The sequence below is a fragment of the Diabrotica virgifera genome, chromosome 2 (genome assembly GCF_917563875.1).
Source record: "Diabrotica virgifera virgifera chromosome 2, PGI_DIABVI_V3a".
Lineage (NCBI taxonomy): Eukaryota > Metazoa > Arthropoda > Insecta > Coleoptera > Chrysomelidae > Diabrotica > Diabrotica virgifera.
Genome location: NC_065444.1, coordinates 232,108,755 through 232,123,136, shown reverse-complemented (window position 1 = coordinate 232,123,136; position 14,382 = coordinate 232,108,755). Strand labels below are relative to the sequence as shown.

At 32.9% G+C, this 14,382-nt stretch overlaps 1 protein-coding gene across 3 annotated transcripts in view; it reads left to right on the top strand.

The window, feature by feature from the left end:
• LOC114335390 (solute carrier family 26 member 6-like) overlaps positions 1-14,382 on the top strand; it is a 210,101-nt gene that overhangs the window by 47,854 nt on the left and 147,865 nt on the right. The gene's annotated exons all lie outside the window — the stretch shown is intronic.

The window sequence follows — 14,382 nt, the reverse complement described above, 5'->3', positions numbered from 1 at the left end:
GTACCTTACGAACGTTGTTTGTATGCATACAGAGTCCTCAGTATTTCTTCTTAACGAATAATTATCCTTATTCCTTGTAGGGGTCTCTGTCCGAAGGATATCAACAGGCTCCGTGTTTTCTATTTAAGTACGTGTTTCTTTTGCTTACAGGCTTTCTTTGGTTACCTACAGCCATGAACGGATCGTGGTTGTTGCATACTCTGCATACACGACACGTTAAAAAGTTTAATACGCACATGACCACATACCAACTCATCCAAAATGTTAAAGTAGGAGAGGGGTTACACGATGTATCCATTTCTTTGCAAAACACCTTGAACGATGCTTTACAACAGGCTAAAAAGCAGGCTAATTATAAACCTGGTGACAAAATACGTATAGTAGCCTTTAATGACAACTTCAACAATCCTGTATCCACAGCTATGTCCAGTACAGCCAATACGTCAGATTTACTAGCAACGATAGAAGATATCATTACTTCTGATCAGTCTGTTGGATTACATAGCACTACTTTTGATATACAAATTATGAAAACTACTTAATATCCTCTGTTATTTTTTATACAGTAATATACTTTTACAATCTATTTATTTTTTTTTTGTGGATTTTGTCCCCCTATCTAGGGTTTTGCTCTAAAACAGTACATTTGTTAGAAGCCGATTATAACAAACATCGACCTCTGTTATCAAATACCGTTTATAAAGGAGCGCAGAAAACCAGAATACCTAGGCGGCCTTCGCAATAGGCTATTCGAAGGCCCGCCAAATCTATTAGCCAATGGCTACCTTCCGGGAGGGCGTCTACGTAGAACCATAAAACCTGTAACATATTTTTTAGACTCTTGTTTGAATATTGACTATTTTCTATTACCCTTTCCCTTCGTTGCTTCATTCGACGATCCTTTGCACACCTTGCAATTTTTAATTGGCGTCGATCTGCAAAACATATTTTTGTTAGATACTTTTATTTTTTCAAATACAGTGTCAACTTACTCATGATGCTTTTCATATAATAATGGATATTTTTTATCATTAGTCCTTTCATGTCTTATCACCGTAACCACAACACTATATACACGACTCTTATCGCACAACCATTCCCTGCCACCCGCACAACAGTACCCGACCCAGCCTCACCATATTTATTTACTACACCATCGTCACTACAAACCCAACCCTTCTCACACACATCATGCTACCCTCCCATACAACACCCGAAACCAACCCCGTACCACCCCTAACAACCCCCGTACCACCACTATCACACCCGTACCACCACAAACCCCCCCACCACACCGCGCATCCCAAGAGTGTTTTCAAAACTGCTGTCAACCCCGTACCACCCCTAACAACCCCCGTACCACCACTATCACACCCGATCGTCACTACAAACCCAACCCTTCTCACACACATCATGCTACCCTCCCATACAACACCCGAAACCAACCCCGTACCACCCCTAACAACCCCCGTACCACCACTATCACACCCGTACCACCACAAACCCCCCCACCACACCGCGCATCCCAAGAGTGTTTTCAAAACTGCTGTCAACCCCGTACCACCCCTAACAACCCCCGTACCACCACTATCACACCCGTACCACCACAAACCCCCCCACCACACCGCGCATCCCAAGAGTGTTTTCAAAACTGCTGTCAAGTGACCCCTTACTACTCATCTGTTTTACTAAATTAACTTTGGTGGAATGTTTGTGATATGAATGGTAGTTTAAATACCTGCCCGAATGAGTAGGTTTCTGATACCAATCAATTTTAATTATATTGTTTGCATCCCTTATCATTCTGATGTCTAGAAAGGGTACTGAAAAGTTAGTATCCTCTTTCTCTATAGTAAATTGGATATTTGGGATGAAACTGTTGAAGGTGTTTAATAATTCATCAGTTTTATCAGATGGCACAGCCAAGATTATGTCATCAACATATTTTTTGATGAAGGGAATGTTGAAGGATAAGACAGGAATGACAGTGTCTAACACATAATCCATAACATAAGCAGCAATAATAGGAGAGATCTTTGCTCCCATAGGAGTACCGAAAGTTTGTTGATAGAATTTGTTGTTAAATGAGAAATAAGTGTTAGTAAACAAAAATTCGACGATGTTGATAAAGTTGTCAAAAGAAATGGAACAACAACCTCCAATACGGTCCCAATTAGCTTCTATGACCATTAAGCTTATTCTTAAGTAAACATTACTAAATAAGGATACGACATCCAGGCTGACGAGAACATAGTTATCTGGTAATTTGTAACCATTAAATTTTTCCACCATTTGAAAAGAATCTTTTACATAATACCTATTTTCATAATCGTACGCTTTAGTAAGAATGTCTGTGACAAAGGCAGAGATGTATTCAGTAGGGGTTCCAATTGAAGCTACTATTGGACGCACTGATAGAATCGGTTTGTGGATTTTGGGCAATGCATAAAATTTTGCAATTGTGCCATTATAAGTGGTAAGTTTCTTTTTTGTGTTGTTATCGATTTGTTTAGAAACAGCTAGGGATGAAATCAGTGCATTACATTTTCTTTGTAACGTGGGAGTGGGATCAGAAGAAATAGGTTTATATGATCCATCATTATCAATAAGAGAAGAACAGAGCTCTAGATACTGTGTTTTGTCTAGAATGACAGTGACGTTTCCTTTGTCTGCTTTGGTAACCACCAGGTCAGGATTAGATTTTAGGAATTGTCTGGTTTTAAAATATAAGTTGTTGAAAAAGGTACAGTCGAACCCGCTTATTGGAATAGCCTTCGTGCCAATCAAAAGTATTCCTATAACCGGGGTATTCTAATAACCGGTCATGGGTCGCTAGTAGAAACGTTTCGGGACCTCAAATTTCTATTCCTTAAACCGGGATATTCCTTTAAGAGGTATTCTAATAAGCGGGTTTGACTGTATAAGATGATCTGGAAGTGTTCAGAATATGGTTGGTAATGATGTTCGTAGATCTAGCACGAACTGAGTTTTGTTCTAATTCAGATGGTAATGAACTAATGATCTGTTCCAAGTCAGCAAGGAGAGATTTGATTTGAAGATCTTTTCCTAATTTAGGTTCAATACTAAATTTGTTTCCCAATGCTAGAAAACCCAAAATATCGTTTGGAATAATTGAAGTAGATAAATTCTTAATCCATTTAGGATCTGTTTTTAGAAAAGTTTTACAACAAGACTGGTAAAGTGTGTCAAATCTCTCCTTGCTGACTTGGAACAGATCATTAGTTCATTACCATCTGAATTAGAACAAAACTCAGTTCGTGCTAGATCTACGAACATCATTACCAACCATATTCTGAACACTTCCAGATCATCTTATACCTTTTTCAACAACTTATATTTTAAAACCAGACAATTCCTAAAATCTAATCCTGACCTGGTGGTTACCAAAGCAGACAAAGGAAACGTCACTGTCATTCTAGACAAAACACAGTATCTAGAGCTCTGTTCTTCTCTTATTGATAATGATGGATCATATAAACCTATTTCTTCTGATCCCACTCCCACGTTACAAAGAAAATGTAATGCACTGATTTCATCCCTAGCTGTTTCTAAACAAATCGATAACAACACAAAAAAGAAACTTACCACTTATAATGGCACAATTGCAAAATTTTATGCATTGCCCAAAATCCACAAACCGATTCTATCAGTGCGTCCAATAGTAGCTTCAATTGGAACCCCTACTGAATACATCTCTGCCTTTGTCACAGACATTCTTACTAAAGCGTACGATTATGAAAATAGGTATTATGTAAAAGATTCTTTTCAAATGGTGGAAAAATTTAATGGTTACAAATTACCAGATAACTATGTTCTCGTCAGCCTGGATGTCGTATCCTTATTTAGTAATGTTTACTTAAGAATAAGCTTAATGGTCATAGAAGCTAATTGGGACCGTATTGGAGGTTGTTGTTCCATTTCTTTTGACAACTTTATCAACATCGTCGAATTTTTGTTTACTAACACTTATTTCTCATTTAACAACAAATTCTATCAACAAACTTTCGGTACTCCTATGGGAGCAAAGATCTCTCCTATTATTGCTGCTTATGTTATGGATTATGTGTTAGACACTGTCATTCCTGTCTTATCCTTCAACATTCCCTTCATCAAAAAATATGTTGATGACATAATCTTGGCTGTGCCATCTGATAAAACTGATGAATTATTAAACACCTTCAACAGTTTCATCCCAAATATCCAATTTACTATAGAGAAAGAGGATACTAACTTTTCAGTACCCTTTCTAGACATCAGAATGATAAGGGATGCAAACAATATAATTAAAATTGATTGGTATCAGAAACCTACTCATTCGGGCAGGTATTTAAACTACCATTCATATCACAAACATTCCACCAAAGTTAATTTAGTAAAACAGATGAAAAGCAGAGTCATCAAATTATCAGATCCTTCCTTCCATAACAAAAACCTGCAAATACTAACTAAATTGTTCATCTCAAATTCTTATCCAACCACACTAATAAATAAGATCTTGTTTAACACAGTCCATAATGAAGACTTAACACCTTCCCCCGCGACTAACAATGTTGACCTTGATGGCTTAGGCAATGACAGGGTCTCTAATACTCCAACTTTAAATAGATATTTTTCAATACCTTATATCAAAGATATTACTCCGGGGTTGACTAGGATATTTAATAATTTAGAAAGTAACAATAACAACAATGATAATCATTTTAAAATCAATGTGGCTTTCAGATCAGCTTTAACAATTAACAACCTTTTTTCAAAAGTTAAGGATAAAACAGAAATAGGTAAGCTTAGTAATATTGTCTACAAAGTTCCCTGTTCTTCTTGTAACAAATCGTACATTGGTCAAACTTCTCAACTTCTTAAATTTAGGATCACTTTACACAAAAGTGATTCACGTCTTCAGCCCGACCGTTGTGCATTGGCTAAACACGTCCATACCACAGGTCATTCCATGGACTTTGAAAACACCCTCGTTCTTCATCAAGAGAACAATAAATTTAAAAGGGAATTTATTGAAATGTCCTATATCTTCCTTAATGATTCCTCTATTAATGTTAAAGGTGACTTCAAAAATCTGAGTGATATTTATCATCTTTTACTCAGATCAGATACAGCCATAGATCGAATTTGCATGACTCCAACTTGACTGATAATACGTAATTGTCAATGTTAATAGTTCTTAGAATAAAAAGTAATTTTTGTTTGCCAATAATCAACAATAATTTTAAAATTTTTTAAAAAAAAAAAAAAACCTTTAAATAAATAGAATATGTAATTATGTAACATGACACTTATGTTGCGGTACATCCTCTTGTAATATTTAGATAAATAAACCTTAATATTTTTGTTTAATAATACCTTTTGTCCGTACCGATTGGGTGTTTGGTACTTCTATGCGTAGGTCAAATGAACCTACATGTCTATTCATGAGCATGCGCTCAATATAGTTAACACCGAACGGGAAAGTTCAAAAAAAGAAGGACATATTTAAACATTCATTGTTCTCATCTACATGTAAAGTTACTTCCAACATAAAATGTAGTTATATGCTAGTGTAATTGGTTCCTTGAGTAAATAATTCATTGATTGTAACCATATAGCCATAGTTTTCCAAGTTGAAGTGTTGTTTTTTCTTTTTACTTCAAACAAAAAGAGATATGTTTTTATACATATCGTCTTTTTTATTACTTAACAACGTAACTCTACAATTCTACGTATTGGTAATGAAAACTAACATTTTGCATGGAATATATATGGCTAATTAACATTTTCTTTATTTCAGCCCTGAAGAAGTGAATAATCATTCACGAAAACGTTAGGCCGTACAATTGATACGCATTGAGTTTTGGTTTGCAGATTTCCCCAATATTCAAAACTTTACTGTTTAACTTATCTGCAAAGATTAATCTTTCTTTATTTTATAGGAACATGGGGTTTTACAACACAATAAGGGTAGAGTATGGTGAACAATCGGTGAGGTTTCTCAAGGATTACCAAAGAACCAATTTAAAACTGGCCAAGGAAAGGAATCGGAGACTTTTCTTGCTTTCATGTAGAAGTAAAGGTATCACACCTAATCATATTTGTCATGCCACTACAGCTGTTCATAATTACATACACAGAAATGAATTTTGGCAACTGGAAGGATGTCAACAATTGATCAGGTTAGACAGTAAACTTTTAAATGTTGAGATTGAAACCAATCACAAAAATCTTAAAAAACTAGAGAATTCATTATCTTTATTGAAAAATAATATCATTCAATCTACTTCTGAAAATATTTGGTTACAATTCTCACATACACAATCTATTAATTATAATAAATTATTTTTTTCTATTAAATCTGACAACTTAAAGAAAATTGACACACTTTACCAGTCTTGTTGTAAAACTTTTCTAAAAACAGATCCTAAATGGATTAAGAATTTATCTACTTCAATTATTCCAAACGATATTTTGGGTTTTCTAGCATTGGGAAACAAATTTAGTATTGAACCTAAATTAGGAAAAGATCTTCAAATCAAATCTCTCCTTGCTGACTTGGAACAGATCATTAGTTCATTACCATCTGAATTAGAACAAAACTCAGTTCGTGCTAGATCTACGAACATCATTACCAACCATATTCTGAACACTTCCAGATCATCTTATACCTTTTTCAACAACTTATATTTTAAAACCAGACAATTCCTAAAATCTAATCCTGACCTGGTGGTTACCAAAGCAGACAAAGGAAACGTCACTGTCATTCTAGACAAAACACAGTATCTAGAGCTCTGTTCTTCTCTTATTGATAATGATGGATCATATAAACCTATTTCTTCTGATCCCACTCCCACGTTACAAAGAAAATGTAATGCACTGATTTCATCCCTAGCTGTTTCTAAACAAATCGATAACAACACAAAAAAGAAACTTACCACTTATAATGGCACAATTGCAAAATTTTATGCATTGCCCAAAATCCACAAACCGATTCTATCAGTGCGTCCAATAGTAGCTTCAATTGGAACCCCTACTGAATACATCTCTGCCTTTGTCACAGACATTCTTACTAAAGCGTACGATTATGAAAATAGGTATTATGTAAAAGATTCTTTTCAAATGGTGGAAAAATTTAATGGTTACAAATTACCAGATAACTATGTTCTCGTCAGCCTGGATGTCGTATCCTTATTTAGTAATGTTTACTTAAGAATAAGCTTAATGGTCATAGAAGCTAATTGGGACCGTATTGGAGGTTGTTGTTCCATTTCTTTTGACAACTTTATCAACATCGTCGAATTTTTGTTTACTAACACTTATTTCTCATTTAACAACAAATTCTATCAACAAACTTTCGGTACTCCTATGGGAGCAAAGATCTCTCCTATTATTGCTGCTTATGTTATGGATTATGTGTTAGACACTGTCATTCCTGTCTTATCCTTCAACATTCCCTTCATCAAAAAATATGTTGATGACATAATCTTGGCTGTGCCATCTGATAAAACTGATGAATTATTAAACACCTTCAACAGTTTCATCCCAAATATCCAATTTACTATAGAGAAAGAGGATACTAACTTTTCAGTACCCTTTCTAGACATCAGAATGATAAGGGATGCAAACAATATAATTAAAATTGATTGGTATCAGAAACCTACTCATTCGGGCAGGTATTTAAACTACCATTCATATCACAAACATTCCACCAAAGTTAATTTAGTAAAACAGATGAAAAGCAGAGTCATCAAATTATCAGATCCTTCCTTCCATAACAAAAACCTGCAAATACTAACTAAATTGTTCATCTCAAATTCTTATCCAACCACACTAATAAATAAGATCTTGTTTAACACAGTCCATAATGAAGACTTAACACCTTCCCCCGCGACTAACAATGTTGACCTTGATGGCTTAGGCAATGACAGGGTCTCTAATACTCCAACTTTAAATAGATATTTTTCAATACCTTATATCAAAGATATTACTCCGGGGTTGACTAGGATATTTAATAATTTAGAAAGTAACAATAACAACAATGATAATCATTTTAAAATCAATGTGGCTTTCAGATCAGCTTTAACAATTAACAACCTTTTTTCAAAAGTTAAGGATAAAACAGAAATAGGTAAGCTTAGTAATATTGTCTACAAAGTTCCCTGTTCTTCTTGTAACAAATCGTACATTGGTCAAACTTCTCAACTTCTTAAATTTAGGATCACTTTACACAAAAGTGATTCACGTCTTCAGCCCGACCGTTGTGCATTGGCTAAACACGTCCATACCACAGGTCATTCCATGGACTTTGAAAACACCCTCGTTCTTCATCAAGAGAACAATAAATTTAAAAGGGAATTTATTGAAATGTCCTATATCTTCCTTAATGATTCCTCTATTAATGTTAAAGGTGACTTCAAAAATCTGAGTGATATTTATCATCTTTTACTCAGATCAGATACAGCCATAGATCGAATTTGCATGACTCCAACTTGACTGATAATACGTAATTGTCAATATTAATAGTTCTTAGAATAAAAAGTAATTTTTGTTTGCCAATAATCAACAATAATTTTAAAATTTTTAAAAAAAAAAAAACCTTTAAATAAATAGAATATGTAATTATGTAACATGACACTTATGTTGCGGTACATCCTCTTGTAATATTTAGATAAATAAACCTTAATATTTTTGTTTAATAATACCTTTTGTCCGTACCGATTGGGTGTTTGGTACTTCTATGCGTAGGTCAAATGAACCTACATGTCTATTCATGAGCATGCGCTCAATATAGTTAACACCGAACGGGAAAGTTCAAAAAAAGAAGGACATATTTAAACATTCATTGTTCTCATCTACATGTAAAGTTACTTCCAACATAAAATGTAGTTATATGCTAGTGTAATTGGTTCCTTGAGTAAATAATTCATTGATTGTAACCATATAGCCATAGTTTTCCAAGTTGAAGTGTTGTTTTTTCTTTTTACTTCAAACAAAAAGAGATATGTTTTTATACATATCGTCTTTTTTATTACTTAACAACGTAACTCTACAATTCTACGTATTGGTAATGAAAACTAACATTTTGCATGGAATATATATGGCTAATTAACATTTTCTTTATTTCAGCCCTGAAGAAGTGAATAATCATTCACGAAAACGTTAGGCCGTACAATTGATACGCATTGAGTTTTGGTTTGCAGATTTCCCCAATATTCAAAACTTTACTGTTTAACTTATCTGCAAAGATTAATCTTTCTTTATTTTATAGGAACATGGGGTTTTACAACACAATAAGGGTAGAGTATGGTGAACAATCGGTGAGGTTTCTCAAGGATTACCAAAGAACCAATTTAAAACTGGCCAAGGAAAGGAATCGGAGACTTTTCTTGCTTTCATGTAGAAGTAAAGGTATCACACCTAATCATATTTGTCATGCCACTACATCTGTTCATAATTACATACACAGAAATGAATTTTGGCAACTGGAAGGATGTCAACAATTGATCAGGTTAGACAGTAAACTTTTAAATGTTGAGATTGCAACCAATCACAAAAATCTTAAAAAACTAGAGAATTCATTATCTTTATTGAAAAATAATATCATTCAATCTACTTCTGAAAATATTTGGTTACAATTCTCACATACACAATCTATTAATTATAATAAATTATTTTTTTCTATTAAATCTGACAACTTAAAGAAAATTGACACACTTTACCAGTCTTGTTGTAAAACTTTTCTAAAAACAGATCCTAAATGGATTAAGAATTTATCTACTTCAATTATTCCAAACGATATTTTGGGTTTTCTAGCATTGGGAAACAAATTTAGTATTGAACCTAAATTAGGAAAAGATCTTCAAATCAAATCTCTCCTTGCTGACTTGGAACAGATCATTAGTTCATTACCATCTGAATTAGAACAAAACTCAGTTCGTGCTAGATCTACGAACATCATTACCAACCATATTCTGAACACTTCCAGATCATCTTATACCTTTTTCAACAACTTATATTTTAAAACCAGACAATTCCTAAAATCTAATCCTGACCTGGTGGTTACCAAAGCAGACAAAGGAAACGTCACTGTCATTCTAGACAAAACACAGTATCTAGAGCTCTGTTCTTCTCTTATTGATAATGATGGATCATATAAACCTATTTCTTCTGATCCCACTCCCACGTTACAAAGAAAATGTAATGCACTGATTTCATCCCTAGCTGTTTCTAAACAAATCGATAACAACACAAAAAAGAAACTTACCACTTATAATGGCACAATTGCAAAATTTTATGCATTGCCCAAAATCCACAAACCGATTCTATCAGTGCGTCCAATAGTAGCTTCAATTGGAACCCCTACTGAATACATCTCTGCCTTTGTCACAGACATTCTTACTAAAGCGTACGATTATGAAAATAGGTATTATGTAAAAGATTCTTTTCAAATGGTGGAAAAATTTAATGGTTACAAATTACCAGATAACTATGTTCTCGTCAGCCTGGATGTCGTATCCTTATTTAGTAATGTTTACTTAAGAATAAGCTTAATGGTCATAGAAGCTAATTGGGACCGTATTGGAGGTTGTTGTTCCATTTCTTTTGACAACTTTATCAACATCGTCGAATTTTTGTTTACTAACACTTATTTCTCATTTAACAACAAATTCTATCAACAAACTTTCGGTACTCCTATGGGAGCAAAGATCTCTCCTATTATTGCTGCTTATGTTATGGATTATGTGTTAGACACTGTCATTCCTGTCTTATCCTTCAACATTCCCTTCATCAAAAAATATGTTGATGACATAATCTTGGCTGTGCCATCTGATAAAACTGATGAATTATTAAACACCTTCAACAGTTTCATCCCAAATATCCAATTTACTATAGAGAAAGAGGATACTAACTTTTCAGTACCCTTTCTAGACATCAGAATGATAAGGGATGCAAACAATATAATTAAAATTGATTGGTATCAGAAACCTACTCATTCGGGCAGGTATTTAAACTACCATTCATATCACAAACATTCCACCAAAGTTAATTTAGTAAAACAGATGAAAAGCAGAGTCATCAAATTATCAGATCCTTCCTTCCATAACAAAAACCTGCAAATACTAACTAAATTGTTCATCTCAAATTCTTATCCAACCACACTAATAAATAAGATCTTGTTTAACACAGTCCATAATGAAGACTTAACACCTTCCCCCGCGACTAACAATGTTGACCTTGATGGCTTAGGCAATGACAGGGTCTCTAATACTCCAACTTTAAATAGATATTTTTCAATACCTTATATCAAAGATATTACTCCGGGGTTGACTAGGATATTTAATAATTTAGAAAGTAACAATAACAACAATGATAATCATTTTAAAATCAATGTGGCTTTCAGATCAGCTTTAACAATTAACAACCTTTTTTCAAAAGTTAAGGATAAAACAGAAATAGGTAAGCTTAGTAATATTGTCTACAAAGTTCCCTGTTCTTCTTGTAACAAATCGTACATTGGTCAAACTTCTCAACTTCTTAAATTTAGGATCACTTTACACAAAAGTGATTCACGTCTTCAGCCCGACCGTTGTGCATTGGCTAAACACGTCCATACCACAGGTCATTCCATGGACTTTGAAAACACCCTCGTTCTTCATCAAGAGAACAATAAATTTAAAAGGGAATTTATTGAAATGTCCTATATCTTCCTTAATGATTCCTCTATTAATGTTAAAGGTGACTTCAAAAATCTGAGTGATATTTATCATCTTTTACTCAGATCAGATACAGCCATAGATCGAATTTGCATGACTCCAACTTGACTGATAATACGTAATTGTCAATATTAATAGTTCTTAGAATAAAAAGTAATTTTTGTTTGCCAATAATCAACAATAATTTTAAAAATTTTTAAAAAAAAAAAAAACCTTTAAATAAATAGAATATGTAATTATGTAACATGACACTTATGTTGCGGTACATCCTCTTGTAATATTTAGATAAATAAACCTTAATATTTTTGTTTAATAATACCTTTTGTCCGTACCGATTGGGTGTTTGGTACTTCTATGCGTAGGTCAAATGAACCTACATGTCTATTCATGAGCATGCGCTCAATATAGTTAACACCGAACGGGAAAGTTCAAAAAAAGAAGGACATATTTAAACATTCATTGTTCTCATCTACATGTAAAGTTACTTCCAACATAAAATGTAGTTATATGCTAGTGTAATTGGTTCCTTGAGTAAATAATTCATTGATTGTAACCATATAGCCATAGTTTTCCAAGTTGAAGTGTTGTTTTTTCTTTTTACTTCAAACAAAAAGAGATATGTTTTTATACATATCGTCTTTTTTATTACTTAACAACGTAACTCTACAATTCTACGTATTGGTAATGAAAACTAACATTTTGCATGGAATATATATGGCTAATTAACATTTTCTTTATTTCAGCCCTGAAGAAGTGAATAATCATTCACGAAAACGTTAGGCCGTACAATTGATACGCATTGAGTTTTGGTTTGCAGATTTCCCCAATATTCAAAACTTTACTGTTTAACTTATCTGCAAAGATTAATCTTTCTTTATATATATATATATATATATATATATATATATATATATATATATATATGTTACAGTTCAAGTTGATTATCCAGTTGGAGCTGACTTTTCCTAGTTCGAGTCAACTCAAACGGCTGGTTTTAGTAAAAGTTGATTATAAATATAAAATGAAGATATTTATTCAACATTTACTAGTAAAAGTAGACTCCAACTAGAGAAAGTATACTCTTCCTAATGCCATGTAGTAAAAGTTGATTCACACAAACAACCAATTATTCTAGAAATGAAATGTTACTGGATATTAGTCCAGGAAATGAAGCTTTTGGCTAGCAATTTTTTCATCCAGCATGTGTTAACTTGAAATTTTCACGGAAGGTAGGGAATAGCCCAAGGATAATTTTCTATATCATGCCGCTGCGCTGTACGCTAAAACTTTGGGGGTTTTAGGGACTTTTTTAAAGGGCTTTTTGAGAATAACTCGAAAAATATATATTTAATAAAAAAACTATAGCTTTCAAACTGGTATCTTTTAGAAACACGAACAAAATCGTTTTTTATATTTTTTCTACGACCAATACAAACTGAGATACGGCATGTTAAAGGTTAAATTTTTCGTCAAATGCATAATTTGAAATATTCAAAGCCAAATAAAGGGAAAATTTGTATTTTTCGAGTCTACAATTACACCTTTCAAAAAAAAGTGTCTAGCATAAAAATTGAGCGACTTATGATCGAAATAAAGTCGGTAAATACTTTTTTCTACGAAAAAATCAGTGAAAACAACCCCCTAACTACCCTCTTTTAAAATTGATCTTTACCCTTCTGTAATTCTTTTTATATGTATTATCAATACATCCCAGAAGTTTGACCTATTTATAATTTAGAAAAATTGCAGTTTACAAATAAAATGATAAAATGAATTTTTTTGTAATTTCGTATTTTTCACTTTTCCTTCAAAATATCTCCGAAAATACTGAAGACACGAAAAAAAATGACAAAGTACTAAATTGTAGTTTTTTAACTAGCTAAAATTAACCTACGCATAGATTTTCTTTACAGTGAATATTCCCCCGTGATTTAATTTTTTTTTTCATTTTTAGGTTAAAATTGCGATTTTGACAATGTTCCTCCCCAATAAAATTTAAAATAAACCTAATTTTCGTTTTCAGCACCATCCAAAATATAAAGTAAGACCAAAATTAGCCATTTAGCCTCATGGTCAGTATCTCGAAAAATAAGCGTTAGTTTCGGGATGTATAAGGCGATATTAAAAATGGTACCATTTTTTTTTTCTATAAAACATTTTATGTAAAACTTTCTAAAAAACTCTATTTTTTAAAGTAAACGTAATTATAAAGCTATATTTTAAATTTCGGTACTCAGCTTTTGCGATTAAACTTTGCAATTCACGAATCTGCACCTTTGACTTTAAAAAATTGATATAACTTTTACTAGAATAATATTGAAACAGGTACCATTGTCACCAGAAAGGCGATTAATATACTGTACAAACTTTAGAAAAAAATAATAAAATGGAACAGAGTTGTAGCGAGCTAGAGGCAAAAAAACGTGATTTATTTTTTTTTTATTTTTAGGGTAACATTGCGATTTTGACAATATCCTCCCACTTAACATTTAAAATAAATTTTATTTTCGTATTCAGCACCATCAAAACATAAATTAAGACCAACATTAGCCATTCACCACCTATGGTCAGTATCTCGAAAAATAAGCCTTATTTTGGGGATTTATTATGTCGATATTAAAAGTTCACTCTTTTTTCTATAAAACATTTTGATCTAAAACTTTCC